Source organism: Rhinopithecus roxellana, chromosome 17 (genome assembly GCF_007565055.1).
Source record: "Rhinopithecus roxellana isolate Shanxi Qingling chromosome 17, ASM756505v1, whole genome shotgun sequence".
NCBI classification, from domain to species: Eukaryota; Metazoa; Chordata; class Mammalia; order Primates; family Cercopithecidae; genus Rhinopithecus; species Rhinopithecus roxellana.
The window spans coordinates 83,528,388-83,547,921 of NC_044565.1; positions in this window are offsets into that span (position 1 = coordinate 83,528,388).

Consider the following 19,534-nt stretch of genomic DNA (forward strand, 5'->3'; position numbering starts at 1 on the left):
TGTTTCTACACTGCTGGTGAGAATGTAAAGTAGTTCAGCCACTGTGGGAAGCAGTTTTGAGATTTCTCAAATAAAATAGAACTACCACATGAACCAGCGATTTTGTTACTGGATATATACCCAAAGGAAAATAAAGCATTCGACAAAAAAGGTACACACAGCCTAATATTCATCACAGCACTATTCACAATAGTGCTATTCACAATAGGAAAGACATGGAATCAATCTAGATGCCCATCAACAGTGGACTGGATAAAGAAAATGTGGTTCATATACACGATGGAATACTATGCAGCCATAAAAAGAATGAAATCATATCCTTTGAAGCAACATGGATAGAGGTGGAGGCCATAATCCTAAGGGAATTAACACAGGAACAGAAAACAGAATACTGCATGTTCTCACTTATAAGTAGGACTTAAACATTAAGCACACATGGACATAGATGGGAACAACAGACACTGGGGGCTAGTACAGGAGGAAGGGAGGGAGTAGGGGGAAAAGGCTGAAAAACTACCTGTTGGGTGCTATGCTCACTACCTGGGTGACGGGATCATCCATACCCAAAATCTCAGCATCATGTAATATTCCCATGTAACAAAACTGTACATGTGCCCCCTGAATCTAAAATCAAAATCAAAATTATTTAAATGAATAAATAAAACTCTTTCATCAATTTAATTCCCATCCCGTCATTGGGCAAAATGTGGTTAACAAATTTTCAGAAGTGTTCTAATGGTGCAGAGAATATTTACAATTATTTTAGGGAAAAGAACAACTCTCTGCCTAAATACAGCTGTTCTAGAGTGTAACATATTATTAAGAACTATTTTAGGAGTAGAAGAAAAGACCCTTGAAGTGCCTGCTGCTAACTGCTACAGATTCCAAGTTAATTAAGTGGAGAAACAGATCTACCAGATTTATGGAAATATCCCAGGGATAAACCATAATAACAACATGCACACACACAAACACACAGCCTGATAAAACTCTTCCATGGTTCAGTTGATAATGAAGGGGTTCAAAATGCCCAAGTTAATATAAGACAGTAGCCTAAAACTTTAAAAATAAAATGGAAAGAAAGAAAGTGAAAGGGAAAGTACAGATTCTGATGATAGAGTTGGGAAGTAAAGCAGGAATTTAAAATATGAATTTCCATTGATAGCAGGAGTAAGAATGAAGTGACACAGATAGTACCGAACCTACTCATCACTACCATTTGACATTTACATTGGGCACTTTCCTTTTCTACTCACCAAAGATAAAGAAATTACCAATTACGGCAGACAGAATTCTAAAAGTGAGCCCCTGAGATTTCCTGCCCTAATCTCCAGGAAATATGCTGAGATGTCTCACGGTGAGTATATCACTTTACACAGCCAAAGAGATTTTTCAGATATAATTAAGGTTACTAATCACTTGAGCTTAAAATAGGGAAATGATGGGTTATCTGGATGGACCAAATATAATCACACGAGTCCTTTAAATTCAGAATTCTTTCTGGCTGGTGGCATAAAATGAAGTCAGAGAGATTCAAAATACAAGAAGGATTTGACAAGCCATTGAGGCCTGGAAGATGGAAAGGGCCCAATGACAAGAAATACAGGTAGCCTCTAGAAACAGAGCACCTGCAACTGACAGCCATCAAGGATATGGGAACCTCTGTCTTACAACCCCAAAGACATTTTCTTCCAACAACCAGAAGGAGCGGAGAAGGGAATTCTTTCTCAGAGCCTTCAAATAAAAACGCATGCTGGTTTATATCTTTATTTCAGCCTTATGATTCCCTAAGCATAAACCCAGTCAAGCCCATCTGTACTTCCGAACCTTAGAACTATGAGCTAATAATTCTGTTTTGTCTTAAGTCATTAAGTTTGTGGTACTTTTAAAAGGCAGCAATAGAAAACTAGTACACCATGATTATATCACTGCAATTTTACTGTGGAATTTTTTCAGGCAATATAGTAACATACATCTGTGTCTTATGAGTAAAAGGAGAGTTACATATCAAATGAATAATTTTAATTATCATTTTGACTACAAAGGACATGATGCTCCCAGCCAGTTCAATGATGGAATTGTTAACTAATGCCTTACAGTATTCTTATAAGAATAGAGTATTCTTATGAAAAACAATGAAAACTGACCATTTTTCAATGACTATCAATGTAAAAGTCCCTCAAAGTGGCTAAATTATATATTTCTTCCACTGAATTTTGCTAAAGATAATCATTTTGATGCCAGTTAATTTTTAAATTAATTCAAAATTAATTAAAAATATTTAATAGATATATCAATGAGTTTCACAAAAAGCAGCATAGTGTGGTGGGAAGCATATTTGAGTATAAGTAGATACCACCTTCAGTGCTAATTATGTAAGTAAGAAACTTATGTGATCTTAGAAAAGGCATCTAACATTTTGACCTCAGTTTTCTTATCTCTATAATAAGTGTAAACTAAATTTGCTTCTCAGGTCCCTATGAGTTAAATTTTAATATTTATATTAGAAAAGAACAGGCTAACAGGTAAGATACATTATTGAAAACAAGAAAGTGTCAAAAAAATACATTACTCTAGAAGACTTCACGTGTATTTGAGCAACTTCTCAAAATAAAACATTATGTAATAACTGTTTTGAGCAAATCAGATCATTATGAAAGTTTAGTGAAGACATTTAAAATATGATTTTACAGGATAATTGAAAGCCTTGCACATTTTCAATTTCAGGTAAAATATTTATAGGAAATAATAAGAATGCAGGAACATGAGGTAGAGTGGAAGGAAGGAAAAGCATCAAAGCGGGAAATACGACCCTACTTTGAGATTATCTAAGATCTCAAATCAGAGAAAACCAGTTCAGAAGGAGAACAAGAAGAAAATCCTAGGGGAGGAATGAGAAAGAATTTAGGATAAAACACTGAATTAAAAGCAGGAAGGATGAGAATATTTTCCATACAAGAGAATGAGATAACAGAAAATAGGAAAAGCTTGTTGGAATATAAATAATAGTCTCGATTATCATCCTCAGGAAAGGATTTTCCAGACTTCAATGGGCAATGAGAACCTTATCTTTTATAACTCTATCTCTCCTAGGCCAACCTTCTAGAAAATATTGACATCAACAGATTTCCTTGAGCAAATAACAACTACAATAGCTCTGTCAACCTGGTGCCAGGATTCAGACAAAACATATAAAAATGAAGTGCTTCTGAGGGAGCTGTCTGGAAAGAATTAATTTCTCAGAAGAATAAATGTCAATCACCTGCTATTGGCAGGGTCTGCCTATTTTGGAGAGCACTCTGGTATCTGTCAAAAATTCTGACATTAACCTCTCTTTTTCAGATGGGAGGAAGAATATCTGTTGCCCTGCCACTCCTGGAGGTCCTGCCTCAATGATGGGGTCGTAAGAAGGAGGCTGCCACTTCAAACAAACATCTTTTACCAATAAGACCCCCAAAGAAGGAAAATGGTTGACAGAAGACAGCCTCTGATCCTGATTTAGTGAAGAGCAGAGTACACAATTCTAGTGGATACAATTTGCTAATTTCCTCCTGCCAGGCATTACTGATTAACATGATAGAAGAAATACCCTCAAAAAATGTGATATGCTGTGTTCATTCCTATTACACAGATTAGTCAACACAGCAGCATGTAGAAAGGTAATAAAGAAACATACATTATTAACATTTCTATATTGTAAAAAAAAAAAATGCTGCAAGTCTGGAATTTCCCAGTGACCTTACGAAACTTAATGTTTTTTTTAAAAAAAAAAAACAGGATTAAGTGTAGACACTGCATTCACCTAAATATAAAAATTAGATTTAAAACCTGTTAAAAAGTGGGGTCACAGAAAGTAAATGCATCCATTTTGTAATAATATGACAAATTTTACAGAAGGAGGGGGAGGCAAATAAGGATAAGAATACAGTAAGAACATTAATTGTATTTCCTTAAGATGGCATCAATAGATGAAGTTTAATGCAGATACATTAATAAACAGGATTTAAAATTTATTATGTAAGGTCATAAAGAGAACTTCAAGAAGGACTAAAAATGAGAAGACAACAATGAAATCTGGAAGACAGAAAGATGGAATAAAATATGTGTGTTCCTTACTTCATTTTTTAAAGGGATGTGTAAGTACATACAAAATGTTTACATGATACTTTCTACTGTTTTCTTAACCCCTTCCTTAAAAATGAAATAATGATATGATTCTTTATAAAAGGCTAAGAAATAAGTATTACATTGCTTATATACAATTTTGTCAATACTGTTCCTAAGAATAATATAAGATTAATTTTGAAGAAAGACTTTGAGGAAAGATGATGTAAAGCTGACTCTAAACAATCTTCTTGAACCCTGAGTGAACTGTTTGGAGAGAAGGAAAATAAAGAGGAAAAAATGTCTCTTAACAGTCCTAAACACAACGGTTGATGCCAGAAGCATACCACAAACTTAAAAACAAGAAAAATATGAATGAGGAGATGCAATGATGTGGGAGAAGGCAAGAATTCAGGGAAAACTTACTGATGTCCCAGGAGGCATGTCCACTGTGGTCATGAGGGAGCCATTGGAAGGCCCAGACTAGCACAAGAGAGGTTGCCTTTCCACAGCAAGTGGACCATATTCTAAATTTATAATAGTAGGGATAGAAAAGTGGGTGTGACCATTTCTATCTACAGGATAACTTCTAATGAGGAGTACAGGATTACTCTGAGTTTGGGAAACCTCTCCGTGAAAAATGTCTCTAGGACAGTTCTAGGAATTAAATACAAACTATCTAATGGCCTTGCTTCCGGTTAGAAGCACTATGTAAATAAAACTTTGGTTTTTCATTAGTGTGTGTAGAGGGAATTAAAGATGCAAGCTTAATTGGATCAGTTATATTCGTTTCAAATATTTGCCTACATGTGATAAAACGCTACTCCTTTGTTCCAACATAAAGTCAGAAAACAGGTATTTCATGGTAAGAGATGATCTCTGAGTAGGTGATGAAGCTCCTTGCTGCTCTGCCAAACTGAGTGCATGGTTTTCATTCTCATGATCTAAGATGGCAGATCTGCTTCCAGTTTCCCTGTCTATATTCCAAGTGAGAAGAAGGAAATGTACAGGAACAAAGGGAAAGTCATATCTCCTAAAACTAAGAAAAAAAAATCTTAGAAAACCCCAGCATTCTCGGTTTATTTCCTTTTGACTGTAGTTACAAGGAACCCTGAGACATGACATTTCTCTTTTTTGGGGGGGGTGGTGGTGAGGGGGAGAGCATGGGAAAGGGGATATATTCTACCCTGATCAACAACCTAAAATCAATGTTGTTAGTAAATAAGAAGTGGAGGAAAAGGTATTTGACAGAAAAATTAGAATGATCTTCTTCAGGCTATCTCTTGCTATACCACGATCAACCATTTACATGCTCCCTTTTATTTTCATTCACCCCTTCCCAAGCTAGTCTCATCCAGTGACTCTCTCCAGCCAAAAGTGATTCCTGAAGCTCTGTCAGGTCCTGGAATAACTTCTTAGAGGTCTGAAAACCTGTAAATTTAAGCCTTAAAGCTTATCTGACACCAACACTATTGTTGATGTTATACAATACATAATAGTTTAGAAAAAGCAGGAAATTACAATTTCAAAAATAATTCCAATTCAGAAAGGAAGGAATAGGGAATAAACAGCATTGGCTAATTTCTAGAATATAACAAATCCTGAGGGATCAGATGAGGAAGAACTTTCTAATCTGAAAGTAGAGGATGTTCTTGGGGAATGAAGCTAGCAGTTCCCGGTTCGGCTGAGGGGAAAGATACCTCTTGCCATCTCTGCTATGAACATAGTGGCATCATGGAACACGCCGACTTTCATAGCCCACTTCCCCTTGGTGTTGGTTGGATGTCTCAGGAAATACCTCAATATTTGAAGAGTCACAAGCTATTTCAGGCAGTCAGGGGTTTCTTCGGCAAACGAATGGGCTTCTGATGATGTTGTGGTTGAAAACAGACTTTTGAAGCTGGAGTTACCACATATCAAATCATGACTCTGCATCTTACTATCTCTGTAATCTCACTTTATCTTTTGTAAAATGAGAGTAACAGTAATAGCCTCCTCAATGGTTAAAGGATTAATTAATACATGACAAGCAGTCACAACAGTGCCTGAATTAGAGTGCTATATAAACTTTAGCTATTATTTTATTCTAGTTACATTATAACTATCATCATTATTATTGTATTATGGGTAAATAATCACAGAAAATGTTCTGTGACATAGTCTTTAAGATATTTGCCTTTTACATGTTGGTTTAATGTTTTCTGTTCGGCCTTTTGTCCTTTCGGCACAATGCCATTGCCTTACACTGATTTGAAACAACAGGCTAAGCTGAATGAGGAAAATCTTAGGGCAGGCTCACAGTAATTGAATGACAAAATATCTTTAGTGAAATGTACTTAAGAAAGACTTGGCACCACTATCTTACCTCCTACCTGTATTTCTACTTTGTAAATGCTGATCACAGAATTTTAAAAGCTGTTCTTTTTAAGCTTTCTAAGAATCCAAATCATGTAACTTTTGATCAATTTAAATGGCAGGCGAAAGATGAAAGCATCCCTTCCACAATGCAGAATTTCTTTCTATATCTGTTTGACAATCCAATAGTTCTATTCTTTCTTTATCCCTTTCTTCCAGAACTTTGTTCATTGTATCAAGAAATAACCAGGATTTTACCACATTTTGTTTTTTTCCAGCCATTCACCCAAAAGCCAAAATCTCTGTATACACATTAAATATGCCAAACATTACATCATTTAATGTTTTGACGCCATACAATAAAAGTTATTAGTTTTCCAGCTTACAATTTCAAAGATATGAAAATTCGGGAAAATAATCTCATCTAGGGCCAAAAAAATAGGCAATGGAGGAAGGGCAGATTACAAAATAATTGGAGAAGTCAGGATGACAAGTGGATCATATACAAAGATGTTGATATTGCCCAGGACTATGGATCTCTTGAAAATTACTGGACCCCATATACAAAGAAAAGGAATGTTGAAGTCTATAACCTCTACAGAGTGCCACATAGCAACAGGAATGACCCATTCAATCATTAATTCAAATTTCTACTTCTATGATTCTTTTTTTGGTAGTCACATAATAGAATACGTCTTCCTAGGATTAGTTTTTATTTGGCCTTCATCACTGATCATCATTTTATTCCTTCTCTTCTTTCTCTCCTTCCTTTCCTCCTTCCTTTATTCATTTTCTATCTTGTTTCCTTCATGTCCTCCCTTTCGCTCTCCCACTCTTTTCTTCTATCTTTGTGTTTTGCTTTTTCTCTATTTTGTTAGGGGGCATTAGGTAGAAGGACTCAAAATAAATTAATATCCAATAAGCTCCTTCTGAGCAATCCTTACTTCTTCTTCTTCTCAATTTCCCAGGTGCCTCAGTCAAACCAAAGGTAAAAATTTCCCAGACCTTATATTTCCCAGATGCGACACTTGTTTATATGTGACAATATTCTGTTTATTTTATACAAACATTTGTTTGATTCTTTTGCAAATGCCTCCTGACAGGATTTAAAAGGAAATCTAAAAGACAGCAAAGAAAACACTAAACAAATATAGAAAAATGTGAGGAAAGAAACACAATAAATGAATATATCATAGATCCAGGAAGTAAGATGAATTTACTGCATTAATCCATACCACAGTTATTTATAGATTACCTACAGTGGAGATAGAGTAGAAAACAAACCAGAAAAAAAGATCTTTCTTTCATGGAATGTACTTTATGGCAGGTGAAATCTGATCATATAAGGTAGTTATAAGTATAATGAATAAAGCCAAGTAATATAAAAAATGACAAGGCATCATTTTAGATGGAGTTCTCAAATAAGTCTGTTCTGTTGTAAAGTCATTTGAGATGAGACCTGAATGAAGTGAGAAGAGGTCATCTTTTGGGGAAACAGTGTTCCACGCAGAAGGAAACACATTTGGAAAAGGGCCTGGGATGAGGTCACATTTTGTGTGTTTCCATGGACGGCAAGAAAGCTAGAGTGAATGGAGCACAGTAAACATGGCATAAGATGAAATGAGAGAAAAAGGCAAGTTGTAATTCACCATGCAGGCCATGGTGAAGATGTTCTATTTTGTTGTGAGAACAATAGGAAGCCAAAAAGGTTTGAAACATGGGAAAGACAAGATGTTACTTAAGGTTTTCAAAGTTCATTTTGGATACTATGTGAAAAAAAATAACAGTAGAGGAAGTGTGAATTTGAAATTTGTAGCAGCCTATTCAAGAAAGGAAAGCCAGACCAATTTTGCTTTTAATATTGACAAAAAAGATAAAGATACACTAAAAGCTCAAGAAAGATAGCGTTTCCTGCACCTTCCAGCAGGCGAGCATGTTTTAGAGGTCCTTATTACATAAGAACTATATCTTAAAACACAGCTGTATCATTATTTTCTAAATGTCTCCGAATTTATTTTGTCTTGGTCTTGAGCTATTTAGAAGACAGAATATTAAAACTTTTTATCTCCCACCACTTCCACCCCTCACCAATTGTTTGGGTTATTTTCACTTTACCAAAATGTTGGAGAGATACTTGGATTTTTACTGAAGATTTTCCAGGGGAGACAGAAGATTTTAGATTATATGCAACATAGCACTAAATCTCATAAACATGCATTTGACAAATCTTCCCAGATGCACCAGCACTTAGAATGTCCTCCTTCTATACCATTCCTGCAAAAAATCTAACACCACTGGCTCCTGTTAGCCCACATTCATTGCCTAATACTTTAAATTTCCAACAAATTTTATTATGCAGAACAATTGAACTTGATTCCAGTGCCCTCAAATTGAATAGCCTCTTCTGAGCACCTAGTCAGCAAAAGAACTTTCAGATACTGAAAGGCACTCTTTAAAAAGTAGTATAGTGATTTAAAGCCTGTATTCCTGATTTAGATTTCATGAAAGATTTCCTCTTTACATGCTCTGTGCATTACAATCCCTCTCTATGTTAATTTCTTCACCTTTAAAATGCATATTGAGATAATAGATATAATCTTAAAAGTGTAAAAAAATATAATACATGCAAAATACTTGACACAGCACCTGGCATATGCTAACGTAATGAATAAATATTAGTTATATTTGTTACTATTTTTTAACATTTAGTTTCATTTAGTTTCTTGTAAATAAGTATAATTTATTTATATTTATATTTATATTTATAAAATCGAGAAGTTTCTCTGAAAATGCCAGTGCAGAAGTTTCTCTTATCATGAAAATTTTTATTTTTTGATACTTCGTTAAGATTAGAAGATATATTAACCTTCAGGATCAATAGAAGACTCAATGCTTTTCTGCTAATTGCCTTTGCTAATAAATACCTATTTGATATAAGATTATTTGAAGTTAAGATATAATAAGGAATATAGGGCTAAAGATAGTAAGATGTTCCATACTATAAACTCTACAAAGGATGCCTAACACGTAGGTGAGCCATAAAACTAAGTTCAAATTTCAGCTCTGTCACTTACTATGTAGTTTTAGTCATGTTACTTAACCTTTTTCAAAAGCACTGTTTCATCATTTGTAAGATGTAGTTACCATGAGTAAATATCTTCCAAAAAATAAGAGTTCAACACATATTTTCTAAACTAAATTGAATGTTATCTTTTAACACACTATCCACTCAGAATTTTTCACATTCTTGAACAGCAATTTAAATTCTTTTTGTTAAAATTATTTTCAAAGTTGAAAATAGTTTCTAAAATAAGGATTTTAGATTATACTTATTTACAAGAAACTAAATGTTAAGGATTTTAGCTATTTTTACTTAAAATCTTTGAGGGCAAGAAGACGTCCTGAACCAAAACCCTGCAGACATACAAGGTTGCAGAGAGAAGCTTGTCCTTTGAGCTTCTTATTTTTCATTTCTTTCTCGAGGCCCAAGTGGGATATTTCCAGATTTTACAAACAAACCATATGTTCCCAATGCCTTAATATTAAAAGCTGTCTCATCTTGCTTTTTCAAAGGTGATATTTATAGTTCTCTCTGTTCTATATGTGAGTTGCTAAGAATTTATCCATGATCATTAGCATTTATTAAAATATTTCTACCAGGTTTCATATAGCAAATTCTATTTGTAAGTTAGTACTCCTAGCTGCCATGTGTTAAAGCTGAAATTTCTGGGTACAGCAGGAATTTCAGTAATCTTGATTTTAAATTTTTTCTTATTTTATGTGGTTCTTTATTAAATAATAGTACTATTTAGATTTTCAGAATATCACTATGAACATGAGACGAAGAAAGGAGAGTAGGATTAGTTTACTGGATGACATGGGATATTAGTACAAGACAAATTAAGGGAGGTAGACATAGTATATACAAAAGATATAAATTGCCATGCTAACTTATGTTTTTGTTTGAAACCAAAAAAAGTATATGTCTTATCTTGTAATTTTTTCTACATGTTAATATTAAAATAAAATTGTATCTCCTGGGCAAGTGACAACTCTTAGTTGAGGAATTTTGAAGTGTCAAGCTCTGAAAATTTGTTACAAATATTCCATTAAATAAATATTCCTTATACAAATAACTAAAGATTTGGTTGTAATTCATTATGCACTTAGTATATTACACACTTAATTTATGACAGTAATAGTTCAAGGGCCTTTGAAGCATCAACAATATTTTATTTATGTATAGTACATTAAATTTTTTCCTAGTACTTCACTTACAGTTTCTCATTAGTTCATAGATTTTACCAAATTACCTATGACATGATTTCTATGTTAACCCTTATCCTTACAGAGGTCATTCCATAAACCATATTTGTCAAAACTGAGCACTTAATTAAATATTGAAAATGGCTATTATATAGCTTTAGGAAAATGATAATGTCTGCAAGGTAAGTAAATGTATGCCTGCATTTTCCTTTATTTGAATGTTAGTTGGTTTAAAACAGAAGTTGGGAAACTATGGCCATTGGGCAAAGGCATCTGCACCTGTTTTTATAAATAAGGATTCACTGGAACACAGCCATGCTCATTCATTGACGTATTGTCTATTGATGCTTTTATGCTACAATGTCAAGGACGAGTAGTTATGGAATAGGAGGTATGATCCACAGAACTTAAATACTGTTTTTTCCTTTACACAGCAAGTTTGTTGAGCCCCAATTTAGAGGTTGCTGGATAGCATGAAAAGCGAATGACTTGGCAAAGAAAATGCTTTATACTCTTCAAGCTTAAATAAAGCTGAAGTATAGAACTATTGAGTATCCTAGCAAGAAACAGAATAATTTGACCCAAACTTCAAATAAACTGAGCTTAATAAATAGACTATTAGTAAAGGTGAATCAACAAAGGATATTGAAGTAACGGTCTAGCAACTGTAGAAACCCATCACTACCACTAGTCCTTCAGGGGAAAGGGGAGGAAAGAATGTTTCAGCAGTCCAGTGAGCATGGGAGATAGAAAATAAGGGATTCCCAGCAGGAACTGTCATCATGAGGAGACCTAACCACTGCCAAAACTGAAGAGAGTGGGAAATAAATACTCCTATGTCTCTTTTCTTCTGCTTCATTATTCAGCTGGTGTCATCTACTGGCCGAATGGATGGTGAGATAGCCTAGGAGGCAGTGCCCAGGGTTCAGCCTACTGGATCACAGTTCATGTACAAAAGGATAGAAAACTATTTGAACATGAGGCAGAGAGAATCAGAAACTGGCACAAGTGACCAGCTGCTAAACTAGATTAATAGATCTGACTAGATTAGTGTGATCTCTGAATTTATTCTTTGTTTTGATTTAATAACTTAAAAAAGAGTAAAATAATGCATAAGAATATTGGATTAGAATAATAATTTTAAAAGGAAGTGTTATGAGTGAAAGCAACTTGGGAAATGAGAACAGTGACACATTAATGACAAAGAGCACATTTTAAAACCTTATTGCTGTGAACAGACATTTCTATCATTTTAAATAAAATTGTATTTATAAGTTTAGTTTGGCTTTGTTTTTAAATGTACTTTTATAGAAAATTCTGATTATACACTTATTAAATACCTTTACTTGGATGATTCAATAAATCCAGGGATGTCAAGATAGCCTCTTCTATTGTGTGCTGTCGGTCCACAGCACCAACATCAGTTAAGTTACATAAGCCAGAAATATAAGAGGCATTTTTGACATCTTCATCTCTCTTACAATTTGTCAGCAATATTTGTTGGTTTTATTTTCTAAATATATCTTATATTTCTCCACTTCTGTCCATCTCCACTGCCAATACTCTAGAGCGACTTTCATCTCTTACCAGGATTGCTTATTAACTGATCCCCATTTATGAACTCAGACCTGCACAAATTGTAGAACATCTATTTTTAAACTGTCAAAACTGAAATATTTCCCTTAAAATTCTTCAGCAAGATTTGCTGCTTAGAATCTGAACCAAAATCTTATAAAATTATGGGTCTAAATCCTGCCTTCCTGGCAAGCTTCCTCTCCCATAATTTGCATTTAAACCTTTGCAGCCCAGATACTCAGCTCCTTTAGTTCTTCACAGTTATACCACATTCACGCCCACCATAAGGCCTTTGCACAGGTTGTTCCTTTCATCTGAAATGATATGTTCCGAATGCAGCCACCTTCTACTTGGTTGAGTTAACTCTTTCTAATCCTTTAGCTCTCAGCTAGGTGAAACTTCCTCAGGGAAATACTTCTTTAATTACTTCCAGATTATTTGTAATATTTTTTCATAGACCCATGTTATTTTCAGTTTGCAGTTATACATAACCAAGAGGACGATTTGGTTAATATCTAGGAAGATAATATAAGTTTCATAGAGTCCAGACATGTTTTTGATCACCAATTTATCCTTAGCACCTAGCACAAAGGATAAATTGAACAGGTTCTCAGTAATCACATGATACATGAATAGGTGTTTTTATGCAAGTGGAATATGAATGCTGAGTTGCTAAGAGATGGAATGTTCTGGTTTAAAGCTAGATTTGCAAATTCAAATCTACTCTTCTATAGTCAGCTTTGTGTTGCAGTTGGGGTTAGATGGCAAACGAGTTTTCCTTTGTAAACTGGCTTCCTGCCAATACTGAGAACTAGAGAAAAATTGGAAGCCAGGAGAAAGGAAACAGGGATTTTCCCCTTCCTGTTAACTTTTATTTTTACTTTTCGTGGCTTTTTTTGAGATATGACTGACATACAAAAAGCTGTTCAACGCATACAACTTGATGTGTTTTCAGATAAGTACACACTGTCAAATTACCAATGCCATAAATGTATCCATTTTCTCCTAAAGTCTTCTTTCACTCTTCCCATTTTATTTTTCTCCTTTTATGGTAAAAGCATTTAATAGAAGGTCTATCCTCTTAGAAAATGTTTAAATATGTGCTTTAAACTGGGCCAATTGGGAGAGCAGTGAATTGTGGGTTTGGGTGTTTTCCCTGTCAACATTACCATCTGTAAACTTTTGGAATGACTTACTCCACACATACATCATGTGATATTTTTCATCACCAAGGAATTCATTTTGCTGCAAAACAGGTACAGCAATGGTCATTCCCATAGAATCACTGGTCTTACCACAAAACCCACAACTCTGAAGAAGCTGGTATGAGAGAATGGTTTTTTTAAAAGCCTATTAAAGACTCGGTTATGGTGCTAGTTTTAAAATCAATGCCTTGAAATATTGGGCACTGTGATGATTATTAGGTGGCAACTTGATTGGATTGAAGGATGCTTAGATAGGTAATTAAGTATTGTTTCTGGATATGTCTGTGAGGGTGTTGCCAGGGAGATTAACATTTGAGTCAGTGCACTGGGAGAGGAAGACCCACCCTTAGTGTGGATGGGCACCATCCAATCAGCTACCAGCGCAACTAGAACAAAGCAGGGGAAAGAAGGTGGGATAACCTGGCTTGCTGGGTCTTCTGGCTTTCAACTTTCTCCAGTGCTGAATACTTCCATACGTTCCTCTTGCCCCTGGGCATCAGACTCCAGGTTCTTTGACTTTTGGACTCTTGGACTTACAATGGTTTGCTGGGGGTTTCTTGGGCCCTCTGGCCTCAGACTGAGGGCTGTACTGTTGGCTTCCCTACTTTTGAGGCTTTTGGATCAGACTGAGCCACTACTGGCTTTCTTTCTTCCTCTGCTTGCAGATGGCCTATAGTGGGACTTTGCCTTGTGATCTTGTGAGCCAATTCTCCTTAATAAACTCCCTTTTATATATACATATATCCTATTAATTCTGTCCCTCTGGAGAATCCTACTACAGGCACTATCTTATATAATATATTGTATATTTAATCGGCAATCAATACATAGTGTTCTTTTTTTCCAGAAGAAGTAAAAATGACTCTTCTTGCTATTACACCTAATAATTCATTCAGAGAATTTTTATTCCTGACACAGAAATTTGGGACTACTGCTTTGGGGTCTTAATTATCAGGAGAGGAAACTTTTTATCAGAACACATAACAATGGCTCCATTGATCTCAAAGTTAAGATCACCACTTCGCCATTTTGGGCTCTATGTCAATTAGCCAATACATAAAGAAGAAGATAATAGAAATAATGGTTCCTGATTATTAAGAATAAAATAGAGGGGAGGTTCCAAGATGGCCAAATAGGAACAGCTCCAGTCTACAACTCCCAGCATGAGCAATGCAGAAGACGGGTGATTTCTGCATTTCCAACTGAGGTACCAGGTTCATCTCACTGGGGCTTGTCGGACAGTGGGTGCATGGACCATGAGTCAAAGCAGGGCAAGACACCTCCTCACCTGGGAAGTGCAAGGGGTCAGGGAATTCCCTTTCCTAGCAAAGGGAAGCTGTGACAGATGACACTGGAAAATCGGGTCACTCCCACCCTAATACTGTGCTTTTCCAACAGTCTTAGCAAATGGCACACCAGGAGATTATATCCCCTGCCTGGCTCAGAGGGTCCCATACCTACAAAGCCTTGCTCACTGCTAGCACAGCTGTCTGAGATCGAACTGCAAAGTGGCAACGAGGTTGGGGGAGGGGCATTCGCCATTGCTGAGGCTTGAGCAGGTAAACAAAATGGCCAGGAAGCTCAAACTGGGTGGAGCCCACTGCAGCTCAAGGAGGCCTGCCTGCCTGCCTCTGTAAACTCCACCTCAGAACAGGGCATAGCTGAACAAAAGGCAGCAGAAACTTCTGCAGACATAAACATCCCTGTCAGCTTTGAAGAGAGTAGTGGTTCTCCCAGCACAGAGTTTGAGATCTGAGAACAGTCAGACTGCCTCCTCAAGTGGGTCCCTGACCCCCAAGTAGCCTAACTGGGAGGTACCTCACAGTAGGGGCCAAATGACACTTCATATGGCTGGGTGCCCCTCTGAGACGAGGCTTCCAGAGGAATGATCAGGCAGCAACATTTGCCATTTTACAATATTTGCAGTTCTGCAGCCTCTGCTGCTGATACCCAGGCAAACGGTCTGGAGTGGACCTCCAGGAAACACCAACAGACCTGCAGCTGAGGGTCCTGACTATTAGAAGGAAAATTAACAAATGGAAAGGACATCTACATCAAAACCCCATCTGTACGTCACCATCATCAAGACCAAAGGTAGATAAAACCACAAAGATGGAGAGAAACCAGAGCAGAAAAGCTGACAATTCTAAAAATCAGAGCGCCTCTTCTCCAAAGGAACACAGCTCCTTGCCAGCAATGGAACAAAGCTGTGTGCTGTGCAAAGAATGACTTTGACGAATTGAGAGAAGACAGCTTCAGAACATCGGTAATAACAAACTTCTCAGAGCTAAAGGAAGATGTTCAAACACATCGCAAAGAAGCTAAAAATCTCGAAAAAAAATTGGACAAATGGCTAACTAGAATAAATAGCATAGAGAAGACCTTAAATGACCTGATGGAGCTGAAAACCATGGCACGAGAACTACGTGACACATGCACAATCTTCAGTAGACTATTCGATCAAGTGGAAGAAAGGGTATCAGTGATTGAAGATCAAATTAATGAAATGAAGCAAGAAGAGAAGTTTAGAGAAAAAAGAGTAAAAAGAAATGAACAAAGCCTCCAAGAAATATGGGACTATGTGAAAAGACCAAATCTACATCTGATTGGTGTGCCTGAAAGTGACGGGGAGAATGGAACCAAGTTGGAAAATACTCTGCAGGATATTATCCAGGAGAACTTCCCCAACCTAGCAAGGCAGGCCAACATTCAAATTCAGGAAATACAGAGAATGCCACAAAGATACTCCTCAAGATGAGCAACTCCAAGACACATAATTGTGAGATTCACCAAAGTTGAAATGAGGGAAAAAAATGTTAAGGGCAACCAGAGAGAAAGGTCATGCTACCCACAAAGGGAAACCTATCAGACTAACAGCAGATCGCTCAGCAGAAACTCTACAAGCCAGAAGAGAGTGGGGGCCAATACTCAACATTCTTAAATAAAAGAATTTTCAACTCAGAATTTCATATCCAGCCAAACTAAGCTTCATAAGTAAAGGAGAAATAAAATCCTTTACAGACAAGCAAATGCTGAGAGATTTTGTCACCACCAGGCCTGCCTTACAAGAGCTCCTGAAGGAAGCACTAAACATGGAAAGGACAACCAGTAGCAGCCACTGCAAAAACAGGCCAAATTTTAAAGACTACCGATGCCAGGAAGAAACCGCATCAACTAATGAGCAAAATAACCAGCTAACATCATAATAACAGGATCAAATTCACACATAACAATATTAACTTTAAATGTAAATGGGCTAAATGCTCCAGTTAAAAGACCCAGACTGGCAAATTAGATAAAAATTATGGAAAACAGTATGGCGATTCCTCAAGGATCTAGAACTAGATGTACCATATGACCCAGCCATCCCACTACTGGATATATACCCAAAGGATTATAAATCATGCTGCTATAAAGACACATGCACACGTATGTTTATTGCGGCACTATTCACAATAGCAAAGACTTGGAATCCACCCAAATGTCCATCTGTGACAGACTGGATTAAGAAAATGTGGCACATATACACCATGGAATACTATGCAGCCATAAAAAAGGATGAGTTTGCATCCTTTGTAGGGACATGGATGCAGCTGGAAACCATCATTCTTAGCAAACTATCACAAGAAAACCAAACACCGCATGTTCTCACTCATAGGTGGGAACTGAACAATGACATCACTTGGACTCGGGAAGGGGAACATCACACACTGGGGCCTATCATGGGGAGGGGGGAGGAGGGAGGGATGGCATTGGGAGTTATACCTGATATAAATGACTAATTGATGGATGCTAACGAGTTGATGGGTGCAGCACACCAACATGGCACAAGTATACATATGTAACAAACCTGCACGTTATGCACATGTACCCTAGAACTTAAAGTATAATAAAAAAAAAATTAAAAAAAAAAAGAGTCAAGACCCATTAGTGTGGTGTATTCAGGAGAGCCATCTCATGTACAGAGACACACATAGGCTCAAAATAAAGGGATGGAGGAAGATCTACCAAGCAAATGGAAAAAAAAAAAAAAGCCAGGGGTTGCAATCCTAGTCTCTGATAAAACAGACTTTAAACCAACAAAAATCAGAAGAGACAAAGAAGGGCATTACATAATGGTAAAGGGATCAATTCAACAAGAAGAGCTAACTATCCTAAATATATATGCACCCAATACAGGAGCACCCAGATCCATAAAGCAATCCTTAGAGACCCACACAGAGACTTAGACTCCCACACAATAATAACAGGAGACTTTAACACCCCACTGTCAACATTAGATAGATCTATGAGAGAGAAAGTTAACAAGAATATCCAGGAATTGAACTCAGCTCTGCACCAAGCAGACCTAGTAGACATCTACAGAACTCTCCACCCCAAATCAACAGAATATACATTTTTCTCAGCACCACATCACACTTACTCAAAATTTGACCACATAGTTGGAAGTAAAGCACTCCTCACCAAAGGTAAAAGAACAGAAATTATAACAAACTGTTTCTCAGACCACAGTGCAATCAAACTAGAACTCAGGATTAAGAAACTCACTCAAAACCACTCAACTACATGGAAACTGAACAATCTGCTCCTGAATGACTACTGGGTATATAATGAAATGAAGGCACAAATAAAGATGTTCTCTGAAACCAATGAGAACAAAGACAAAATATACCAGAATCTCTGGGACACATTTAAAGCAGTGAGTAGAGGGAAATTTACAGCACTAAATGCCCACAAGAGAAAGCAGGAAAGATCTCAAATTGACATCCTAACATCACAATTAAAAGAACTAGAGGAGCAAGAGCAAACACATTCAAAAGCTAGCAGAAGGCAAGAAATAACTAAGATCAGAGCAGAACTGAAAGAGATAGAGACACAAAAAACCCTTCAGAAAATCAGTGAATCCAGGAGCTGGTTTTTTGAAAAGATCAATAAAATTGATAGACTGCTAGCAAGACTAATAAAGAAGAAAAGAGAGAAGAATCAAACAGATGCAATAAAAAATGATAAAGGGGATATCATCACCAATCCCACAGAGATACAAACTACCATCAGAGAATACTATAAACACCTCTACACAAATAAACTAAACAATCTAGAAGAAATGGATAAATTCCTGGATACATACACCCTCCCAAGACTAAAGCAGGAAGAAGTTGAATCCCTGAATAGACCAATAACAGGCTCTGAAATTGAGGCAATAATTAAGAGCCTACCAACCAAAAAAAAAAAAAAAAAAAAAAAAATCCAGGACCACACAGATTCACTACCGAATTCTACCAGAGGTACAAACAGAAGCTGGTACCATTCCTTCTGAAACAAGTCCAATCAATAGAAAAAGAGGGAATCCTCCCTAACTCATTTTGTGAGGCCAACATCATCCTGATACCAAAGCCTGGCAAAGATACAACAAAAATAGAGAATTTTAGACCAATATCCCTGATGAACATCGATGCAAAAATCCTCAATAAAATACTGGCAAACTGAATCCAGCAGCATATCAAAAAGCTTATCCACCATGATCGAGTGGGCTTCATCCCTGGGATGCAAGGCTAGTACAACATACACAAATCAATAAATGTAATGCATTATAAAACCAAAAACAAAAAGCACATGATTACCTCAATAGATGCAGAAAAGACCTTCAACAAAATTCAACAGTACTTCATGCTAAAAACTCTCAATAAATTAGGTATCGATGGAACGCATCTCAAAATAATAAGAGCTATTTATGACACCCACAGCCAATATCATACTTAATGGGCAGAAACTGGAAGCATTCTCTTTGAAAACTGGGCACAAGACAGGGATGCCCTCTTTCACCACTCCTATGCAACATAGTGTTGGAAGTTGTGGCCAGGGCAATCAGGCAGGAGAAAGAAATTAAGGGTATTCAATTAGGAAAAGAGGAAGTCAAATTGTACCTATTTGCAGATGACCTGATTGTATATTTAGAAAACCCTGTCATCTCAGCCCAAAATCTCCTTAAGCTGATAAGCAACTTCAGCAAAGTCTCAGGATACAAAATC